The following is a 25299-nucleotide window of genomic DNA, read 5'->3' as shown; positions in this document are numbered from 1 at the left end:
CAACACAAAAGCTTATTGCTTTTGTCACTATGGTTTCCTTTTCTTATTTTTGATTAAATTTGATATGTACACATATGTAGAAAAATGTCAAAATTTCTGTGCTGTTTTGAATGACCATGCAGACAAAATAAAATTGAATTGAATTGAAATTGTCAAGATCTTCAATCAGATCGCTTACAATATATGAACCATTGGTTACAAAACAATTATGAAATATCAGCACAATCAACGATGTTCTATATTTTCAGTGAAATAGCATATACAATAAACAATATAAGATAGACAGCATCATTCAAATTTAGATGTTTTAACTTAAACAGCTGAAGGAATTTATAGTTTGAAAAGAACAACAAGATTTTTTTTTCTCTCCAAATTCTAAGCAATTAAAAAAAAAAGGTAATGAGTAAAATGCACCTGCTACGTACGTGGAAAGAAATATACAATGTGCATTGCATTACCATGTTTTGTTTCCTTTTATATTTTTAAAAGCTCATGTGTGCATGGCATGGTGCTTTATACACAATATTTGAACTTCTTTGCTATTACAGGAGACAGGTGCAATGCACCAACCAAGAATGTTTTACCTTGTGCAGTGGATGCCAGGACCAATCACTGAGGGCAGTATTGACAAAGAATTCAGCATTGTTGGACTGGATGACATCAAGGAGGACTATCGCTATGCCCTGGACATTGGTCGTATCACCGTGGCAACGTACCGTTTCAGAAGTGGTCCCAACACTGCCACTCTGCATAGGTTATGCAAGATATTGTATTCCGGTACTTCAACATTTTCTCATTCTTAGGCAGGGGCGGATCCAGGGAGGACCGCAACCGGCGCACGCCCCCCCCCCCCTTTATTTTTTGTTGAAACAAAAGAAATAAAAAGAAAAAAATGGGGGGAGGGGTGCGTGCGCCCCCGCGCCCCTTTAATTTTGTAAACACGCCCCCTCTTTACGGAATTCCTGGATCCGCCCCTGCTTAGGTGCATCTCATATTTCACTGTCTACAATGTATATGTTCAGTTGTGGCAGAAATGTAAGTTTAGGGATGTATTTTGAACCTATAGCAGTACATATATTTTTTCCCAGTGATTGCTGTTGTGCATCATGCTTAGTACTTTGATTTTGTATTGTGTTTAGACTTCTTTATGGAATTGCATATTGCAAAATGAGATACTATGTGAGAATCCAGAATGTTGTCTTGGCTCCTCTAAAGTATAATGATGGACTTGCAGCTCAAGGGTGGCAGGGTCAACAGACTCGCTATAATTCTGTAAAATGCTGTAACACTAATTGATGCATGAAGTGAACAAATTGATATATAATTAGAAGAATAATGTTTCACTTCCTGCAGGTGAGAAAGCATTGGCTGAGCAGGAGATGGTGCACATGATGAGCGGCCACCAGCAACCTGAAGGATCCCAGACCTATGAAAGGCAACAGAATGAAAGAATCATCTACACAATAGATGATGATGATGACAAGGTGAACTGCAATTAAAATATTAAAAAAGAAATGTGCAATCAATTCCTGTCAAAACATGAAAGATTTGAAATGACATTCATGTAAGCTGATACATGTAATGATTGAGAAACATTTATACTCTTCGACTAATAAGCATTTTTAGTCACTGTTAAGCCAGCTAGGTTTCCAGATAGTCTGTTGGAATATGAGTACCATCCTTTTATCCATCTTTATATGTGATTACGCATTGCATGCAGCCAGAAAATATGTTGTGTGATGTGATTGTGAAAAAAAAAAGTGCCAATATGTTATGATCTTTGGTTTGTCACAACCAAATAATTATTGAACACTGAAACTGCGAAGTCTCACTTTTATTGAAAATCATTTCATTTATTACTCCATGTTCCAGTCTCCCTTGTACAACTGTGACACACTGTAGCACAATCCATTATAACTGCATATTATGTGTGTGTGTATCTCACAATACATTGCTATTCTACACAATATTTACGTGTTAAGTAAGAGTGTGTGCTTGCAGACCTTATTATACATTTATGATTCAGACTTTAATTTATAACATAGTAGTAACCTTTGACCTTTATATCTCATAACAGGTGATTATGAGTCAAAGCAGAAGAAGCATCCCGGCGCCTTCAATACCGCCCTCGTGGGAGATTGAAAAGGAGATGTTAACTCTGTTGGAAGAAAACCACAAACTTGGACGAGAGAACAGGGTGCTTAAAGAGAAACTTGCCAAATCAGTCAGTAAGTCAGAAGAAATTACCCTTGTATGATAAGTTAATATAAGTCTCAAGAATTACCTTGGATTTTATGTATAGTGTACATGTAATCAATTTTCATTAGTTAAAATCATTATGTGACATTAGTTTCCCATGAACTTGAATGAAGACTCTAGACTGTCTGGACATCAAAGATATATCTTGCTCAAGTGGTATGAAAAACCAGAGCCTTTTTAATAAGTCACAGTGCTTACATGTTTCTTATATCATATTTTATCAAAAGATCATGGCATACATGCTTTTAAGCCTCAATTGTTTACAATCTTCGTGCAAGTAACCTAGCTTTCAAATTATTGTTTTGTTTCTTCAAGTGATCTTACATGTTTCTTTCCTCTGTCCAGATGTGACTGATTTAAAGAATATCCTAGAGACAACAATAGTTAATATCAATGAGAAGCTAAGCACAGAGTTAGGCTCAGCAGGGAATGCTCTCGGTGAGGGTCTACACCTACAAGAGACAACAAAACTTCCTGGCAGAGTGAGCAACCCACAAACATCCCTGTCCAATTCACTAACTGTAATGAGACAGCCTAGTGTCAGACAAGCATCAAGGATGAGCATTCCTAGTCAGCAGTCACCCAGGCAGCAGCCACTGCCAGCCACATCCCCTGTGGAGACAGACAGTCCATATATCATCAGGGTGCAGTCATTGGCTGAGCCCAAGCAACCCTCAACTAGACCTGTGCTATCTTCTAACAACACACACCCAACGGGTTCCTCCATAGACACAAGGGTGCCGGGCTACCCCACAAGCTCCCAAATCCCACAAACTACATCTCCAGACCAGTGTTCTGTTCGCCAGAAACAGCAACCTGGTGCAATGCAGAGACAGATCAGAGCACCTATGTGGCAGGCAAATTATATAGCGGATGGCATTGTGGAGCGCCTTAGGAATGTCCGAGAGGTACAGCAGGGTCAGTCAAATGTAGCCACATCAAGTCATCGTCCCACTCATCACCGAGTGGCTGAGACAGAGAAACCATCAAGTCAGTGCATAGATGAGGTAGTGCTTGATGATGAAGGAGACAAGGTAAGAAGACTTGTTATGCTATCTCATTTGATATCAAATTAATGTGCACTGACATTTTGAAATGAAGGCAAGGCTTAGTGTTGCAGGTGAATCATTTTGCCAAGTCTGTGGTAGTCAGGATTCTATCATATACAATAGTGTCAAATTGCTGGCTTTTTCATTTGTTTCTACTCTAAACATGTCATAGAAGCTCTATGCTAATAAATGTTTTGGTAAAAATGTTTGTAATCACTTTACATATGACTTCAAATAGTTTTGAAGTTTTGAATTCAGGGGCGGATCCAGGAATTCTGTAAAGGGGGGGAGGGGGGGCGTGACTAATATTTCTGGTGCCACTTCCGGGTTTCATTTCATTGTTTTTCTTTTTATATCTTTTGTTTATTACGTAAAATAATGGGGGGGGGGGGGGCATGCGCCGGTTGCGCCCCCCTCTGGATCTGCCACTGTGAATTTGTTTTGTCTAAACTAAGTTATTTACAAATGCACTAGGTAATTACTGGTTTATCATTCCCAAATGCTTTTGAAAACTCCTTGATTATATCTATTCATTATCTATTGATTAAATAGAACATTTATTCAGGATGGCTTGATCAGCTTCAGCTATTTTTCATCAAAGTCCTGAGATAAAATAAACTATGCAAACAAATGATCAGTCTCAACTAAAATTATCGTCAGCAAACCATTTTCAGGTTAGCAGCCATGAAAGAAAAAAAAAATCAAACAAATAAAATTATCAGGACAATAAGAATCATTTATGTAAGAATAAATTTATGTTCCTTGTATAACAAGAAGACTAAAGGAAAAGAAAAATGAATTACTTGTATATTGTATTAGTATACATATTCTCAAGAATTCAGACATGTCATGCTTTTCTATGACTTATTCTGTTGTATTTTTCTGTACAGTTTTTTGACAAAAAGTATGAAAAGTATTTTGCCACTTTAGAATGAAATATGTTATAACATATCATTCTCAGTACATAGATCATCAATGCCCATTATACTAGACTTTTTCCTGATTCTTGCTTGATAAGTGGCTACCTGATTACCCTTTATCATATTGAAAATAAGTGTCCTACTCTTTTTTGACTAAATGTAATATTTGTCAATCGTGATACCAATTCAAAGGCAGACATTGTGTCTACATTTATGTGTAAACCTGTTAACACTGTGAAACTAGCAATTTTTGCATGCATAAAAATTTCATGAATTTTGCAAGAAAATGCATTAAATGTCAGTGGCAATTTGCAAAATTTCATATTGTAAAAAAAGACCATCGGCTCCAATTCATGAGGATTTCATGCCGCGAATAGTTCTGGTTTTGCAATAATAAATCCACCAGTTTTTCTCGAATTTGATTCCTATCAGTTTTTTTCTTTGAATGTTATAAATAAAGCAGTCGTCAAATTGCAGAAGTTTGCAAGATTTTACATTATTAATGATGGTTAGCAGGTTTGTAAGTACTGAAGTGACAGGAAATTGACTTTCTTTTCTTTTGTCAGCAAGTAGAGCTGGCTGCAGGTAGTGGCGTCAAGGTGTCCAAGAAATTTTTGAGAATGGCACAGCGGTCCAGGAACTTCAGTCAGTACACACGCAGCTTAATGACATTGGTCTTCAATTCCCGAGAACTTGCCACCTGTTCTGTAACAGGGTTCAGAGCCACCGGTAAAGGCAGTGAGAATGCTATTGCCCGGCCTGCACTGGACCAAGCAAAAGTTCATGGTATCATTGGTAAATTGAATGTACTTTAATTTTTGGGCCTAAGTTATGTTTCTAGGTAATGTCACTGACTGACAGGAGTAGCTCTCAAACTCTGCACTTTATTAGCTCACCTGAGCCGAAGGCTCGAGTGAACTATTGTGATCGCGTTCTTCGTCCGGCGTCCGTCGTGCGTTGTCCGTCGTTTGTCGTGCGTAAACTTTTTACATTTTCATCTTCTTCTTGAAAACCGCAAGACCAATTTTCACCAAACTTGGCAGGTAGCATCCCTAGGGGGTTAGGATATCAGTTTTTAAAATGGGCACCATGCCCCACCCAGGGGGCCCCAGGGGGCCCCAAACTCCCCAAAATTAAGGAATCTTCAAAAGTCTTCTTCTCTAGAACCAGAAGTGATAGAGCTAAGTTAATACTATGAGTTAGTACATTGATGACTGTAGTTTCAAGTTTGTTCATGGCGGAATCAGGGGTGCCCCCCTTGGGACCCAGCGAGGGTAGTGGGGAGGGGTCCTAATGGGGCCTAAATTGTACATTTTCATCTTCTTCTTGAGAACCCCATGACCCATTTTCACCAAGCTTAGCAGGTAGTATCCATAGGGGGTTAGGATCTCAATTTGTTAAAATGGGCACCCTGCCCCACCCAGGGGGCCCCCATAGGGCCCAAACCCCCCAAAATTAAGGAATCTTCAAAAATCATCTTCTCTAGAACCAGAAGTGATAGAGCTAAGATAATACTATGAGTTATTACATTGATGACTGTAGTTTCAAGTTTGTTCATGGCGGAATCAGGGGTGCCCCCCTTGGGACCCAGCGAGGGTAGTGGGGAGGGGTCCTAATGGGGCCTAAATTGTACATTTTCATCTTCTTCTTGAGAATCCCATGACCGATTTTAACCAAACTTGGCAGGTAGTATCCTTAGGGGCATAGGTTTTCAATTTGATCAAATGGGTACCGAGTCCCACCTGGAGGGCCCCAAGGGGCCCAAACCTCCCAAAATTAAGGAATCTTCTCTAGAATCAGAAGTGATAGAGCTAAGATAATACTTAGTACATTAATTACTGTAGTTTCAAGTTTGTTCATAGCAGATCCAGTGGTGGCCCTCTTGGGGTTAGGGGGGAGAGGTGGGGAGGTCCAAATGGGGGCCTAAATTGTACATTTTCATCTTCTTGAAAACCTCACGATGGATTTTCACCAAACTTGGCAGGTAGCATCCCTAGGGGGTTAGGATCTCAATTTATTTAAATGGGCACCATACCCCACCCCAGGGGCCCCAGGGGCCCCAGGGGGCCCTTATTGTACATTTTCATCTTCTACTTTAGAATGCCTGGTCAAATTTTGGTAGAGCAGTAAATAATTAAGACTAGTGACTACGTGAAAGGTGAACTTGCGATACTCGGGTGAGCGCTAGACCTGCGGATCTCTTGTTTAATCACTGCTCATTTTGATCTGTCAAAAAAGCCTCAGGAAATTGATTCTAACATTAAATGTCATATCATTGACAAAAGTGAAAATTATATTCTTTCATTTATTATCACATGTAGCAATATGTTTATTTCTAATTGTGTGTGTGTGTGTGTGTGTGTGTGTGTGTACAAGCAATTGTACCTTGTAATTTGAAATGCTGAGTTAAGTGCTCTTTTAAATGCCCTTGATATTCACTGAGACATCCTAAAGCAATTGATCTACACATCATCATCTTCATCATCAATCTTTTGTTACAATCACCAGATATTCTTAAAAAGGAGTATCATCATCAGGTTATTACTGTTATTGTTGTATATTGTTATTATGATTATTTTCATGTTACATTCATTCAACAAAACAGCAAGTTAATGAATTTGTAACCATTAATGTTATTAATTTCAGGTGCTGTTCAGAAACGGTACCCTGGAGCTTCTCATATCAAGGTGAAGCAGATCATGAGCCAGAAATTGATGGACCTCCGTAAGACGATGAGAAACAAACAGATGAAAAGGCTGGTTTGTAAGCGGAAATTAGGGCAGCAAATGTCACGGCTGAAAGGTCATACAAAGATGGAGCCACCCATGTGAAATGTTCAAAAGGCTGCCACTGCTGTATGTGTTTATGTGTTTAAATGTCTTCATTCTAGGTGCAGTAGACTGCATGTGTGGAGGCTATTAGATGACAAAGCACAGTATGTCTTGTTACTGTGATAATGATAATAATGAACCATTTTTATAAAGTGCATGTCACAATATACATGTCATCTATAATGATACTGTAGGAAGAGAAATAACACAAGAAAGGGAGAGTTTGATGGTTAAACCATATATATATATACATGTATATCTATATATGTAATACGCGAAGTTGTTGTCACGGCCTTATGTATTTCCTGTTTTATTCCGGCGTTGCTGGATTGTCTATCTCCTCCCGAGCCGTCGGCTCCGGGCAGCTGCGACCGGTGCCGTCGGCCGCAGGAGAGTATCCTGCATCGAATGGCGCGGGTTTCGTCCCCGCTCCGCCTCTGTGTCGACGTCGAGGATGAAAAAGAAAAATTAATTAGATAGATGCATAATGCATTTTTGTGCGTGACGAAAGAGCCAAGCGTTTTAATATTCACCGATCCTGCACTGGACTCCTACTTTCTCGATAGTGCATCTTTTAACTTGCAGAGACAGTGGGATACTAAAGATGATGGGTGCAGCGAAATCTCTGACATCTTCCAGCGGACACGCATGCACGCACACAATGTACTCCGATCCACAGAACTCTACACACAGAGTGTGTGTAGAGTTCTGTGATGTATACTCTCAGGTACGGTATGCCAGTGTGTGGCCTGCGCCTGTGTATATATTGACGATGGTCACACCACACGAAACACTATCTGCGTGAGCGTAATATGGACTTTCGTATGGGGGCGGCGCGGTCGTCATATAAGGGCACTTCACGTACAGTGTCAGTGACGTTCGCCACTGTTATTTTATTGTATTTTGCACAACTGCAGGATACTATGCAGCTCAGGTACGTCATTTAGTTTACTCTCAAGTCGGGTATCATTCTACTCTGACTGTTTAGGACGGCTAAATATCCACTTTCCATATCATATTACATGCGCCGCTGTCCATTCGTTTAGTGCAAAACTGCTGTAAACATGAATATTCATAAGATGAGCGGACGTAGAGGAAACCCTCGCTTTGCCGACCGCCTATTTTTGAATTTACAAGTGGAAATAAAATGGGTGATTCTATTGTCCATCAAACCAAGTTTTGGTGATAAAAATAAAAAAGAGGGAGCAAATGAAGTCACGAATATTCTTCTTTCTCCCATAACGTGGGAAAAAAAATTAAAGAAAAATATATGAGGCCATGAGACCCATGGATTCCCACGGGTGCCTACTTATTAAACCAAGTGACTATAATCTCCCCCTCCCTAAATAATAATGATTATTATAATGATAACATAATAATAATAATAATAATAATAATAATAATAATAATAATAATAATAATAATAATAATAATAATAATAATAATAATAATAATGATTATTATTATTATTATTATTATTATTATTATTATTATTATTATTATTATTATTATACTAATACTAATACTACTACTACTACTAATAATAATAATGATAATTATAATGATAATGATAATGATAATATAATAACAACAATAATATTAATAATAATAATGATAATGATAATGTTAATGATAATATAATAACAGTAATACTAATAATACTAATAATAATAATAATAATAATAATGTACAGTCCGAAGCAGATAAAGGGGTGGTTCTATGATCTATCAAACCAAGGTTTGGTGATAAAAACAAAAAGAAGAGAGCAAATGAAGACGAAAATATTTTAGTTCTCTCAGCACAATAGCAACAAAAACACAACTGGGGTAGTCCTGCTCGGCACAAGATTACGTATGTTAGTGCAGTGAAGCAGTTTTTTTGGACAGCTTGCCCAGGAATGTCTTCAGAAAAGCTTTTTATCAAGACCAGAAAAAAAAAATGTTGATCATCCCTTTATTATGACTCTACTCTCTCCTCTCCCCTAAACAATTATAATGTTAGTAATGATAATAGCGATAATAACAATAACAATAATACATTGAAATAATGATGATAATACAATGGGCCAATGCAAATGAATGGGGAGGGGGTGCTATGATCCATAACTATGAGTGGGCGGAAGATACACAAACAGGTACTGGATTGTTTTAATGTTTAAAATGAAATATCAATGATAATGAAGCTATTTGAAACGTCTATCAGTCGTAGAGTAACCTTGACATGACGGGAAAAAAAAGATTTACTATCCTTGACCGATAATGAGGGAGAAAATGAAGACAAAATATTCTTTGTGTATTTCATCTCACAAAACGTGGTTGAAGAAATATTAAAGAAAAAAACAAAGCCCTGAGACCCGTGAATTCCCATGGGTGCCTAATACTTATAAAACCTAATGACTTTGATCCCCCTCCCCAAATAACAATAATAATCATAATAACAATATAACACCAGGGGCCTAATAAGAATAATAATATATAATAATAATGATGATGTAGGCCTATAGTCTAAAGCAGATAAACGGATGGTTCTATGATATATCAAACCAAGTTTTGGTGATTAAAAACAAAAAGGAGGGAGCAATTGAAGGCGAAAATATTATATTTTTCTCTCATAACGTGGGAAAAGAAATAGGAATGAAAAAAAAGCGAGGTCATGAGACCAGCTGTGGATTCCCTCGGGTGCCTGCATGGATGCAAGAGCAGGGGGTATAAATAATATCAAAATCATAGTGTCAATAGTATCTCCCCGTTCAGACTGGAAGAATCTGTGGGCAGAACTTTTGGAGAATCTCATAGGCGTTTTTGGTAATTTGTGTGTGTGTGGGGGGGGGGGGGGTGGTCATGGGTAGAAGAGAGGACAAGTAACGAAAAAATGAGAAAACTTTTCTTTTTATTTCATCAATAAAGATGTGCAAATCGTATATAAGAGAAAAAAAAATAAAACCCCTCAGACCCGTGGATTTCCACGGGTGCTGTTAATATATATATATATATATATATATATATAAATTACTGTATATCATTCAATTATTGCTTAGACATGAATAGCAGGTGCAGATCGAGGAATTTCATAAAGGGGAGGCACCTTTACAAAATTAAAGGGGGGTGCACAAGCCCCCCCCCCCCATTTTTCTTTTTATTTCTTTTGTTTTAACAAAAAATAAAGAGGGGGCGTGCCCGCTGTGCCCCCCTCTGGATCCGCCACTGAATAGTGTATTCAAGGACAAATTTTTTATGTAATCACTAGTTTTGTTTTGTTTTGTTTTTTCTTTCTTTCTTTCTTTTTTGGGTGGGGGAGAGTCCAAATGGGGGCCTAAATTATACATTAATTTCATATTTTTCTTCATCATTTCTTTCATCGTGGATTTTCACCAAACTTGACAGGTACCATCCCTAGGAGGATAGTATCTTAATTTGTTCAAATGGGCACCATGCTCCACTGGGGGCCCAAAGGGGGACCAAACCCTCCAATGGAAGCATCTTGATAAAACTTCTTCTCTAAAACCAGAAGTGATAGAGCTAAGTTCATACTGTGAGTTAGTACATTGATGACTGTAGTTTCAAGTTTGCTATGGTGGATCCAGGGGTGCCCTAAAAGGACTGTATCTGATAACAAAAGGTTTTGCACAATATAAAGTTGAATTGTTATCTTGCATGATGAGGTCCTGTGCAAGTATTTACATAGACATTCAAATTATGACTAGAGCCAGACAGTGTTCTGTGAGAGTTTGTACTTTTTACCCTTTGCATGAAGACAGAAGAAGGTGCAAAAACGCCATATTGAGAGTTGTTCTTTTGTAATGTGCGTCTGTATAAGGCTGTTAGGAGTGGTTACTTTTTGGTGGTTAGTTTATTTGCCAGCTTGCCTTATTTTTAAACAGATTCCATGTGTCATTTTGACACCCACGATGTGTGCATGAAATATCGCTCAAACATGACCTTCCTTAGAAGCATTTTGAGTACATGGAATGTATATTTAGGAATCTAGTTGCATAACTCTGGATTGCTGAAGGTATTTGTGAATCCAGAGATAATGGTAGTTACTTTGAGACATGTGTGAAAAGGACTTTGTGAAAGAGAGAGCTATTTGTATATTAAAGAATTTGCTTTACCTTGATAAGTTCATATCGATGTAAAATTAGATGTCAAAGAGATTTTCTTGCCTTATATGTTGTAAATAAGGGATCATTATTTTTATGCTCATGCCATTAAAATCAGAAAAACAAAGTTAGTGTATGAAGGAAGTGAAAAAAGAAAGAATTGTTACTATTCTAGATCAGTTGAGCTTGCTCAAGTAGAGAGACCTCTGAGTGTCATATGATTATGGTGACTGTGATGGCTTTGGAATTCATGTGCAGGTGATTACAGTGTATTACTTATACAATTTAGAATTAAATTGAATGTATGTGCAGCTGTATTTTAAAAGAAGATCTTGATATACAGGCTTGTCACGTATATATATCTGCATCAATAGGACAGATTGTACTGTACTGTACATTGCTTCTCTTAGAACTTTAATTGTATCATTCAATCCTCGGCTAAATTCTGCTCATAATTCTACGTACTTTATTTAAATCTAAGGTAGTCTTCCCATTACTTTTTCATCTGACAGAGTATAAAGAAGTGTAATGTATGTGTATTAACATCAGATGTTAATGCTGTACTGAGACAAACGGTGTTTCTAATTGATATAAAGGTTAAAGTTATTCATCTACTGCCAATCTGCCACAGCAGCCCTTCAGCTTTCCAATGTAAACTCTGTGATGCATGTAATAATAGTAGGGTAGGAATTCACAGAAATGGAGAAAAGAATGGTGTGCTTTTATACCGTGATGCTGCTCTTGCATTCAAGGGAACGTAAGCAACAACATGTCATTTGAGTTGGCTGATTATTCATTTGTTACTTTTCGTGTTGCATTTTTCGTTATCTTTAACTTTTCCGTTTTGTCAACTGTTTTGGAAATATAAATGAAAAGTAAATGAACAATTTAAGAGAGAAAGGCTTAGCTAGACTGTATGTTTTGTTTATTTATGAACTGAAAGAGAGTTTATCTTCTTGTTATTAGTGCTCCTTAGTAAAAACCCTGTGAAAACCTTGATAGTTTTTCTTGTTTTATTAAATTAACCATTGACTTGGAAACCTTGAATTCCAAAGACCAATTCATTGTTCCCTATGTGTGTATATATCTGTATATATATATATATATTATATATATATACATGTATATGTTATGTTATATACATGTATATTTATATAATTATATGTATACATAATTATATATTTATGTATGCATATATGTGATGTATATGTATATTTATCATATTTCTTTTCTAACTATTCCCCTAAAAATGCGTATGAAATCGTTGCATTTCAAACCTACGAAAATGCAAAAGCATAATTCATCGTGTGTGTCAGTGTATGTGTGTGTGCATGGGTGTATGTGCATGGGAGGGAAGGGGGTTACATCCCATACCCTCCCCCACTCGGTCCATCTTAATAAACTTAATAGTGAATAAGTCCACGCGGGACGTGAGGTGACTAAATTAACAATGTCTTTGAGTATTAATTTTTCTAAATTTTTGATAGAATACTCTCCAGATACTCCCCAAAAAGGTGCATAGATTAATGAATTTCAGATCTAAAAATGCAAAAGCTCTCTCGTATGGGAGGGAAAGTATCCCCCTCGGATCACACATCACACCTTCCCCCTTCGGGCCTTGGGTCCATCTCCATAATGGACTTACGGTAGCCTACACAGAGAAGACACAGACGGGGAAGAAAGAGGTGACAAGTACCACACGTATTGATTTATATTGACCTTTTATTTGTATCGCCATCTATAGGTTCTTCCATGCGATAGAAATAAATTCCCTGAGCGATATACGTATAACTAATAATCAACGACGCCGTATAGCGCGTAGCCCATGAGATGAATAATGCCCATGTGCTCTCAAACGAAGGAAGACTATTATAATACATGTAGAATGTACTACGGCAAAGGCACTATTACCGAGTTTCATGTTCAGTTACATTGTGAAAAGGTGCGTTTTGAAAGCAGACTGAAATTTATGATGGTATAGTGATTTGTCTTGAATTCTTGGGTAGTTTATTCTACATATACAGTAGAAGAACTCTAAATTATGCAAATTATAATATTCATTCTCCATTGACTTTTGTTCTGTTTGGAATATTAAGTCTTTGCTTTTTGAACGAAGGTTACTTCAAGCAGTTCTCTGAAATGGTGTAAATCAAACAAATAAACATTAAAAAGCTTTTAGTGACATCTTAAACTGTATACAACTTCTGATTGGAAGCCAGTGTAATCTCAGAATCGGCGAAATTTGCCTGTGTTTCTTGATTTAAGACGCTACCCGTTAAGCAGAGTTTATAAGGATAGCTTGTAATCTCTGTATCTCAGTTTCTGTTTGATTGGCAATCCACTATTAATCCATTAAAAAATCAACGTGGCTTCTGTTGTGTGTCTACTGTATCAGTAAATTCTCGAATTTTCCAAATTTTGTTCAATGCGAATGAAGCAGAGCGAGTTTGCGACACAAAATTTTCCATTAGCAATTACCATCATCCAAAGTAACACCTACATTTCTTCTGTTTGCTTCATGAAAAGATACCATCGAAATCAAGAGACTGGAGATGGATTCTACTGCCCGAAAACGCAGAGCTATGTTGGATAAATTGTTTTTGCACTAATCAACTTTAGCCCAGTGAAAATCGACCTTTCCTTTGTCGCTTCGATAAAAGATACGATCTGTTGGATTACAATCATGACTTCAGATTTCCTACAAGCTATAGGTTATAGATACAACAGGGTAATAATAATAATACTAGTACATTTTCCACATTCATACATGCTCAAATGCGCTTTACCCTTGGATTATTAACATCAATGAAACAAATAGGTCTGGTTTGGTTTTATTTTCCGTCATAAAAAAAGGCATACAAATGAAATAACTTTAAAAATATACAGAGTTTGCAGAAATGCAATGTCATACAAACATATACAATTAAGAGAAAATTAATATCACTGAACAGTAAGAGTATGAGTTTACAGACAGAGAACCTAAACAATAATAACAAAGACAGGGTAATAGATGAGATAGAGGAAAACGGCTGGAAAACCCATATTCAGCGACACTTCTGTAGAGTCACTGGTCTTCCATGGGGACCAGAAGAGGAAGAAGAAGAAGAAGAAGAAGAAAAAAAAAAAAAGAAAAGCACGAAAGAAAAGAGGGGGAGGAAGGGGTCGTATCGTCTTGTAATAACAATAATAATTTTCAACATTATCTTCTTATTCAAATTAAAGGTCCTTTTACAAATCAAAATAATCATTAATTATACAAACATCATACATAAAAATCTTTGAAATATTCAAAGAAAAAATTGAGTCTTATTCATTCTAATTGTTTAACAATGATCGCTTAAATATTACAATTGTTGGGCAGTTACGAATACAAATAGGAAGACTATTATGCAACTTTATACCTCCATTAAAAAAAAAAATGTGCGTTTACAACTATTTGTTCGAGGTTTTGGTAAAGGAAAATTATTATATCGAAAATGATAGGGCTTATCAATACATTTTCTTGGAAATAACTGTGTTGAATTACTCAAAAGTTTAAACATCATAATTTGAACGTGACGAACTTGACGAGATTTAAAAATTTCTCACTGTAATATTTCATGCGTGGATGATACGGAAAAATGAGATTGTGGCTTGATTTTTAAGATGATTCTTCCTGCTCTATTTTGAAGTTTCTACCATTGGTCAAAAAGTTGCTCACGTGATGATTGAAATATAATGTCTGCATAATCCAGATGATATATCAAATTTAGATGTTTTCTACTGATGAATTGTCGTAAACGACGAAGAAATGAAATCATGCGACCAACCTTTTGACGCAAATTAATGATCAACATGAACATCCCATTTAAGTTCGGCATCAATATAAAGGCCCATCAAGCATTTTACACTCTGTACTTGATTTATCACATGACCTTTTATACTAAGATCCAATCTATTATACTTTTTAATCATATGACGGTTCCTAATGAGCATACTCACAGTTTTTTTCATAATTAATTTTCAGTTTATTTTTGGTGACCCATTTGTCGAGTTTCAGAAGCTCATATCGCAAAATTGGTTCAACTGTACGCGGGTCTTTATGAGAAACATAAATAAAACTGTGTCGTCCGCATACAAATGTACGCTACATGAGTCGAGTACAGAAGGTAAATCGTTGATAAATATAATGAATAGCAAGGGACCTAAGACAGATCCTTGAGGCACCCCTAGCCCAATGGGCAATTCTTCAGAAATACAATTCCCTATACTGGTAACAATCCTCCGATCCGAGAGATAATTTTCAAACCATTTAAGCGAGGTTCTACTGATCCCTATTTTACGCATTGTATTAAGAAGGCATTTTACATTGACCAGGTCGAAAGCTTTTTGAAGATCGACAAATACGGCACCTATATACATTCCTTTATCCATGGCTTTTAACCACGCATCCGTGACCTTAAATAATGTTGCTGTGGAAGTAGAATGATTCGGACGAAAACCCGATTGCATATTGTGAGTATATTATTCTGATTCAAATGCTGAATCAACTGTTTTTGTACGACTCTCTCAAGGATTTTGGATAAACATGACAATATAGAAATTGGTCGGCAATTATTTGGAATCGATCTGTCACCCTTTTTATGTAAAGGAATAATTTTAGCGACCTTCCATTTCTTGGGAACAATACCAAGGGTTATGGATTTATTAATCAAAACTGTATAGGTTTAACAATTTCATTCTGAGAAATTTTCAAAATATTTGCAGATATACCATCTAATCCTTCAGATTTCTTATTTCTTAATAATTGTATTTCTTTTAGAATATCCTCTTCGCTTACAGTACACAGTTTGAAAGGATTTTTTTACACAGGTATCAGTAATTGAATTACAATTTTCAGGCTCATTTTCAGATGAATCAGAGATCAGTCCAGTCGCAACATTAGCGAAATGGTGGTTAAACTGATTTGCCATGCTCTGGCACTGACTGGGTGGAGGCTGGGGATTGGAACCTTCCTTTGGTAATAATGAAGCTAGTATTTTCCAAGACTTACTGGCGTTTTGTTCCTTGGTTAAGTGTTCAGTATAATAACTTCTTTTCGATTTCTTTAATCAAGGTGGTTACTTTGTTTTTCAGAACACGGTACTTTTTCCATTCATTTTCGTTTTGGGACTTGATAGCTTTTCTTTTGGCTAAGTCTCTTTTTTTCATGAGATCAAAAATCGAGTAATTTAGCCATGGGGATTTATTTGCACGCACTTTCTTAGTTTTAAGAGGCATATGCTTGTTAACAACTTGAAACAAAAGCTTTTCGAAATTTGCAGTAGCTTGATCAGTGTCATTCTCCTTCTCAACCTCCATCCAATTCATCTGAGATAGATCAGACAAGAACGTTTCAATGTCAACGCCTTTCGATTTTCTGTAAGTGATAGAAGTTACGCCTGATTGAGTCTGGTGGGCTTTCCAGATAAGGTAGCTCATTGAGTGGTCGCTTACACCATTATGTATAACACCAGAAGACTTTATCATTTCAATACTGTTTCTTAACATAATTTATGATCGATAAGCGATGCAGATTCATTAGTGATTCTGGTGCATTCAGTAGTGTTAACAAAATTCAGAGAGTATATATCATTTATCCGTATATATCGTTTAGTAGTACAATCACTATAGCCTCCTCGTGAATGTCAAGATTTATATCGCCCATGATAATGAAGCGACACTCAAGACTTTCTGTGAATTAAAAAAAAAAAATCATAATATTGGTCAAAAAGATTACTTTTAGAGTTTGGAGGCCGATACCAGTTCAGAATCACAATAAGTTTTGATTTTTAGGACGAATAATCAAAACAATTGCTTCCAGTCCTGACATAGGAGATCTTCTTCGAATTCTAAACTCTCATGGATGTAAAATGATACCCCACCTCCAGATCTGTTTCGATCTTTTCTAACTATATTGTAATGAGGAATTTCTATATGTTGACTCATCAAGTCTTGTTTCATTTAAAGCAAAAACATATATCATCTTGCGCTTAGAAACATCGGTATTAAGCGCCTTATAAATGCATTGTATTGTTATTATTATTATTACAGCACAAAATTGAACGTATTTCATGAATAATTATGTTTGACAAGACTTATAACGTTCAATTGAACAAACTTCAAGCCTTTGCCTGAAAATTTTGAATATACCAGGTTTGGTTTAGTGGGGATTTGAACATCGGTGTCTAACAATTTGGGGCTACATAATTGATTGATTCGGCTGTCATTACAAATGTCTGTATTAAAAAATAGTAGATGTTGCATAATACACCGAGGACATTCCCATCCAATAAACTGATGAGATATATCATTGTACAAATCTATTGATACATTACTGCAAGAAATATGAACCCACTGATCACATGATGTGCATTGAAGACCTTTTTGATTTGCTTTTACAGCATGATTACATAAGACACAAGGGTGTTGTGTAACCATAATTTCCAGTACAAATTCAAGACGAATATGGATGAAAGAAAAAAAAATGAAAAAAAAAAAACAAAACAAATGAGTTTTAGATGTTTTTGAAAATGAGAGATTGCTGGCTGCTGATTGATGGTATCTTTTGAACACCGAATAAATCTATTAAAGTTTCCAAAGGAGAAGTGTGCAATAAAAACAGGACCGGACTCGGAAAAGACCCTTGGGGACACCGTGTGTAACGATACATGGTCAGTAGACTCATTTTCCTCGATAATAGTTTTTGAACACTTCCGGTCAGTTAAGACTTAAATCATGTGAGAGCCTTTCCTTGAATTCCGACTCTTCGAGGCAACTGATGGCACAACACATCATGATTATTTTGTGGAGTCAAAGGCTGAGGAATAATCTATCAATACTAATATACAGTTAACTATCTCGCCCCTTTTCAAAAGAAACAGATATCTCATCCACAGCACTTATCAGGGCTGTTCCCACGCGGTGGAATTATCGGGACCCTTATTGTGCTTTGGCATACAAATCAAATCGATTCAAGTACTCGTACAACTATTATACTGCTATCTTCTCCATAATTTGCCTCCCCCCCCCCCCAAAAAAAAAAACAAACAAACAAACAAACAAACAAACAAACAACAACAACAACAAAACAACAACAGCAAACAAAAAAATAAACAGCAACTGAAGGTTTGCAATAGGTCTGTAATTCGACAAATCCTGTGGATCATTGGATGTGGTGCCTTTTGAACATTATGTACACGTAGGCAAAATATCGGCACATTTAAACAGCAAAGGAAAATACTAGTAACCGACGGTGACCGATGGCACAGATTCATTGATGGTACTGTCATTACATAGGAACCAGTTGAGGAAAACATTTAGGAACTATGTTGGGATTGGATCAAGATGGATCAAGACTGCATGTTGCTGATGACGATGCAGAGATAGCTAATTTCGCAACCTCGTTCTAAGAAATAGCTTTTAAAGGGATATTACAGTTTATTGCGATGAGGCTGCAGGTTTCCAACTTTTTAATGACTTTTTTTTTTTAGATAATGAGAAACCTCTTATGAAATATAAAGGAGCATATAATTCTAAAAGGTATTTAAAGTTTATTTGATGGAAATTTGTTTTGAAATTGCAGAGATATCCAAAACAAAATGATCCTAATAAAAGGTGGGACCCACATTTTGACGGTAAGAATAACACCATGATTTTTATTTCACATGCTTTTTAGTATTTTCATGCAATGACTTTATGTCCCATATTAGTAGGCCTTCCACACATGGTTGGGCTAAACAAAATATACCTAAAAATATACCTGATGATAGACTGATCTTTAAGGAATTAATATTTTTGTGTGGTCTTAACATCTTTCGAAACAAAAAAAAAAAAATATCGCGATGATGCATGTAAGTAAAAGTTGTTTCAGTGACTAGTTTCTGTTATTTTGTGAATTTTTCGAGAATGATTTATCTCTACACGTTCTACTCCTGCAAACCTGTTTTTCCATCTCTCCAAATAATTTACATGCATAGAAATGAAACATTATACAGCTTATAATGAGGTCACACATGTGGGACAACTTTAAAGCTATATATACATTCAAGTACGAAAGCAAACAAGCCTGCATGGCCTTACTCTGCGCGGTCAAAGTGCGGTCAAGCATGCACAGGGGTTTCTGACCCTATTGGATTTAGCACCTTTTGGAACAAAACAGAAATGTATTTAACACCTTTCGGGAAAAAATTCATTTTTCATTGCCTACTTTCTCCATTCTTTGCTCACAAGAATTTCAATACGTGGAGGAGGTTGATGTACGGTCTATACTCCTAAAAATTAATACATTTCGTCAAAAGGTCCGGTCTGATGAAGAATGGACTTATTGCCTTTTGGAAAGGAACTCTTCAAATAATGATTACATGATATAAATAAAGATATTGCCAATCTGCATTTAAGAGGTTGAAGGGTAAAGTAATTTATACTTTAGTAAACGGATACTGCTCACTGATCTCGTGACTTCAAATGACGGGACATTTTTTTTCTTTATCTTTTAAAAAAGACGTCCAATTTTGTTCTCACAAGGATTTCCATTCACCTAATTAGCCTACGATATGACCAGTAAGAGTCTAAAGTCGATTGTGAACTAAACTGAAACTATAATCATAAAATGGTAAAAAAGAACCGGTGAGAACCAAACTTTTTTTTTTTGAGTGATTATTTACCTCAAATACTGCATGGGTCGTGGTTATTGGCGTCACTGATAATATTAAACTGTTCACTCGATCAGAGAAAGGAACAGGCAAAATAGATATACATGTAATATGTTGAAAAAGGGGTAATGGATAGAAGGAATAGAATCAATTAAGAAACGAAACACATTACATCTCGCTCACGCAATGACAATAAGCCGATATTTTGGAAATATTTCAAGTTATACGGAATTCGAGAGCACATACAACGACTCTACACATAAGGAATATCTTCAACCCTGTCTTTGGTAAAGACCGACAACTTTTGCGGCGTGCACATGGCGAAGCAATGAGGATCCAGACTGGTCAGGAAGATGGAGTCCCCAGGCTGTAGCATCACTTGGAGATCACTGATAATCATTTCACAGTGGGTAAACGAATCGTCATGGTACTTCATGATGGTGACAAACATCCTATCACGAAGGTAGGCTATATATATGCTACCATCGTTGTCGAGAAAGCCAAATCGTTCCTCACAGGGATGGTCATCCGGAAGCTTCACTTCCTTGGCGATACATCCAGAGTCGAGATTCACGTCGAACAGTCGCAGAATCGCCCCAGTCTTTATAAGTACTGCAGTCGTTGGTTTCCCTTTAAACTTTCTCACGTGAAGCTTAGATGGCTCCTGAGATAGGTCAATGGGAATTCCGTGCCGAAACGACCCGTCTGCAGACCAATAAGATAGATTGTTTTTGTAGGCCATTATGCGGTTTCCTCTCACATCTGTAGCTATAGCAGCGGGCTTACACACCACAGAACTACAGCAGTCACGTGTATAAACAGTGTATGTATTTGTGCTGTCTTTCGACAGGCGATATAAAACTCCCTCGATGAGAACCAGAAGAGAATTATCAGGTAATGGTGCCATTCTTTTAAAATCATGACCATAACATAGTGTCCCTTGATGTTGCCCATGTCTGTCATAGACTCCCATTGTCCACGCTTCGCTGTCCCAGACCGCCAAGGTACCGTCATGAAGGGTAGTAACACCAGAGGGCTGGAACTCCAATTGGAAATGTTTTGGCCATCTGTATTGCTCCACTAACCAATCTTTGACATTAAGAATTCTTCCAATTTGCAACTTTGAATATTCCTTACTCTGCTCGAAACGTATTGCTTCTATAAACGCAGTTATGCGACTGAAAAGTTTTGAGATGTTATCGCCTTTTGCATCCACCATGCGTGCGTATTCCTCACAGGTTTTCCGGTAGTTTGTCAAAATGCTTGCATTTTCACCTTTGTTGATAAGGGCCTCGCTCCTATTGTTTAGAGACTGCAAATCGGCTATGGAGGTTTTAACGTTGACAGCCACCTCTCGGTCTACTTTCCCCTTGATATCACGCTCCATTACATCGATTATCTCCTTCATGTGTTTTTCCTGCTGTTTCAGACGTTGGATCTTTTCCATAGTGGCGGAGGACATTTCTGTTCTTATCGCTTCAAACAGTCTGGTGATCTCTTGTTGCTTAATAACAATGGAATTTCTGTTCTCAAACAACTTCGTTTCATGGCTTTTACCCCACTGCAAGAGATCTGAGAGCTTTCCCTTTTTCTCTTTCACCGCTTCGTCGATGTCTTTGATATTATGTTGTCGAGCATTGCGGTGATGCTTCATTCCACAGCTTGCGCAGACGGCCACCTGGCAAGATTCACAGTAAAAAACAGCTGTCCCATTGGATTCTGCTGTGCAGCCATTTCGTTCACATCTTAGCTGCTTTGAACGATTTTTTTCCATGTCGATTGTAGCGATTATGTCGACCACGCGGCCAGCGAAGACATTCTTTCTAAGATTTTCAACCTGGCCGTTAGGTAGTTGGGTCTCTCGCCGGCACAATGGGCAGCGTATACAGGTTCGTCGTCCCGACGTGAGCCACAAGTTCTGGACACATTTTCGACAGAAGAAATGCAGGCATGACAATAATCTGGGATCCTCGTATGATTCTTGACATACACTACACTGCAATTCTCTTTCAAGCGCAGCAATTGGATCCTCAGTAGCCATGATCATTTCAGCCATAGATTAATTCTGACTCGAATTGATATGTGACTGAAGAATGTTAAGGCGATATGAACTCACATGATATCCTGTAGTCGTGGCAGTCTTATGTTCACCTACAGAAAAGGCTTTACTGGTGTATACTGTGTCAGGCTGCTGAGATAGTGTGTGCATAATGCATATGACTAAAGCGGAGAGACCGCGGGATCGCAGATTATCGGAAGGTTCATTTCCGGGCTTTTGCTCACTCATCTACACACAATGTTATAGCTGGGGATTCCCCCAATCAACTTACCACTAACCAGTATTCAGCCGCGGGGGGGGGGGGGGGGGGGGGGGGGGGTAATTGCCCTGATACGATGTATTTAATACGCTGTGCGCGCACACTCGCAGCGATTGCGTGTATGCCAGCACCGTAAATAGTGAACCGTTTAGAAACAAAGTTTAGGCTGAAATTCAAATCGGTGATTTAGAGAACTATAGATGTACATATGAAGAGTTTGTTTGCAAAAACCGATAAGTCCATATTTGTCAAATGGAGATATTTGCGATTAAAGGTCAAGAAAAATAAAGAGAATAATAAGAAAATTTGTGCTTCTTTTGATCATAACTTCAAAAATGTACCTTTATATGTAGTGACCAATATATCATTTCAAAGATATTATTTTGTACTTTATGACAGAGACCGTACTTCAAAATCTTCAAAAATGGACTTATCGGTTTTTGCAAACAAACTCTTCATATATTGTTCTAATTTTTCATTTCGTAGTAGATGCGACAGGGGTCGGAGACATTAAATTTCGCGTCCCCTTCTGCCCCCTCCCTCCTCCCTCTCCCCGGATTACAGGCCCTATATATACAAAAGAACAATTTTAGTGTGTGTGTGTTTTTTTTTTTTTTTTTTTTTTTTAGTTTGGAGTCACACTACATAGCAGGCCTATACGTGTGATCATAATTATTACTATAGGCCTATTGTTTGCTTTTGGTTGTTGGTGCACCAATACACGTGACTTGAATTACTTCTACGTCATGCATACCTTTTTTTTTTTTAATGCGGGGGGGGGGGGGGTCAGTGACGTAAGTCATTGCGCTAAATCTCCCTTTCCAAGCCTTCGTAATGTCGTGAAGTGGGTCGACTTCACGGGGTATATGGACGGTTGAGGTCCACGGGGTTCACACCAATGAGGATGTCGGGAGACTTCAGTTAAAGGAACTTGGGCCTTTAATGTTTCTAAATGACTCAAGAAACCAAAACAAAAAATCCAAAAAAAGAGAAAGAAAAAAGCCCTGAATCCAACACAGGAATCTCTGTTGTGTTACGAGTTCCCGCTTTTCGGAATACGTCGTACAAACCCGGATTTTCTCCAAAATCGGGATGATTGTCCAAAACTTTGACTTTTCCTCCGACGCAAAACGTGTTCTCTTCCTCTGGCCGTTCGTAGAGCGAATGAAACTCACGCGGTCTCTCCGAGCTGACCAGAGGAAGATTTCTGACCCAATCACTCTTTTCTTCCAAATTATTATTCTTACTCTAAAATAATCTTGGTTTTCCACAAAGCGAAATAAACATGAATATACCTTTCGAGAATCACAATACCAGAAACTACTTATATCTGAAATTATCATAGCCGATGTTTTTATTCTATAATTTTCTCCAGGAGAGTTACTTGCTTGCTCGCGGATGACCACATGATGTCATCGCAAGTCAAGCGGTTTTCTACGAAATACACCCCGATTAAAGCTATTCTCCGGCTTTTTGAGGCAAAAACAGCAATACAAATGAATTAAACTGATATTCAAACCCCTTTTTAATCCCGTTTATGCGCTGTAGGGAAGTGTTCGATTTCAAGCATCTTAATCATCCATAATGGTTACCATATCATCGAATTTATTTACACAAACTAAAAAATTAATCTCGTCAATTTTTCCATTTTCCGACAGTAACGAAGTATTATCTCTTTAAGGCTATAGCTTGCAGATCACGTCGTTTCGTTATTATCCATTCTGATAATTAAACGGTGATTTTCGTTTTCAGGAAACATTTTGCTACGTCGATCGGGACGCATAGTAAAATGTTTCCTGACCTATGCACTTGAAAAGAAAAAGAAGAAAATAAATTGTGTCCTAGCCAAAAACAAAGAAAGGGTAGGCCTATGATATTCTCAAGTAGGGCGTATACATACACCTTGCAGCTTTAGTAAATATTCTAAGAAGTGCATGTGTATACGTTGATAAGGACCAGATAGCTGATCTGGCAGGACAACAAAAGACTACATATCCGGTCATTATCAGTCGATATTCAGATTTCACTAAAAACTGCTCTCATCACAATCAATTAAATCACGAAAGAAAAAAGAAGAACGAAAATCGAAGCTCTTCTGTTCGATGTGATTGCTGTCAAAACGGAGTTATAACTGGCTGTAGGATTCACAATTCGTCTTACATGTTCATTGTTTTCCGTTTTCACACGCATTCCTGCACAATCCAGGACTCGGCCGTCATTTGATATAGCCAAACTTGAAATTAACTGTCATCACTTTGTAAAGGTCTAAGAAAAAACAGAAACAAAACAAGATCAAACAAGATTTTAAAGAACACACACACACACACCGTACACATTAAAAACAAAATAATTTTCTGTTACCCCCTCCTCATCATAATAATGGTATAAAAGAGATTTTCACTATAGCAGGAAATATCAACAGGTATTTATTACACACAGTCATGCAACCTTTCTTAACTTTTAATTGACAGTATACCAGAGGCGTCGGTCGGTTTTCAGGTCAGTTCAGTTTTATCTTTGCCTTTCATTTTCAGTACAACAATATTGAGCAGAATTTAACAAAATATTGGCATAAGTAGATCTATTTATAAGTAATACATGCATCAATATTTTTATTCCGTTTTGTAATACAAGCGTATGAATGGTGAGACGTTACTAGACGTATGGTTCGAATAAGATTTTAAGAAAAATAATTCGCAATCCAGGGGATCAGCTTCAAAAGCAGAGCTTTACGATATGGGAATCAAGATGGCCCGATCAGGAAATGCAATGCAATATAAAATACACCATCCTTATAAACAAACAGACATACAGACAAACAAATCTTGCCGTTGCACTCACTGAGTGAACAGCTGTGCAGAAGGCGTGTATAGTATGTAGTGAGGTGAGACGTGCGTTGTGCTGCGTTGATATTAGGGAGCTTTAGATTTTGACGCGCGGACGTTTGAGACGACGAGTGCGCTGGACGTTCTCCTCTCCCCTGCGTCGTGTTGAAAGTACAGCTTTAGATTACGCTGGGACGCAACGTATAAAAAATAGAATCGCGCCCCCATATGATCGGTGCATGAAGTAGTTCTCTACGTTGCAAACTGTGCGGACGTAAAAATAGCCTAGTACGCGTAGTGAAAAACTCAGGCGACGCAAGCTAAAA

The 25299-nt window shown here is 37.4% G+C and overlaps 1 pseudogene; it reads left to right on the top strand.

Annotated features, from left to right (window-relative positions):
• The first annotated feature begins 575 nt into the window (after positions 1-575).
• LOC140235487 (uncharacterized) lies at positions 576-7077 on the top strand (annotated as a pseudogene).
• The last annotated feature ends 18222 nt before the right edge of the window (positions 7078-25299 follow it).

The sequence above is a fragment of the Diadema setosum genome, chromosome 11 (assembly GCF_964275005.1).
Source record: "Diadema setosum chromosome 11, eeDiaSeto1, whole genome shotgun sequence".
Lineage (NCBI taxonomy): Eukaryota > Metazoa > Echinodermata > Echinoidea > Diadematoida > Diadematidae > Diadema > Diadema setosum.
This window is presented reverse-complemented; position numbering and strand designations above follow the sequence as displayed.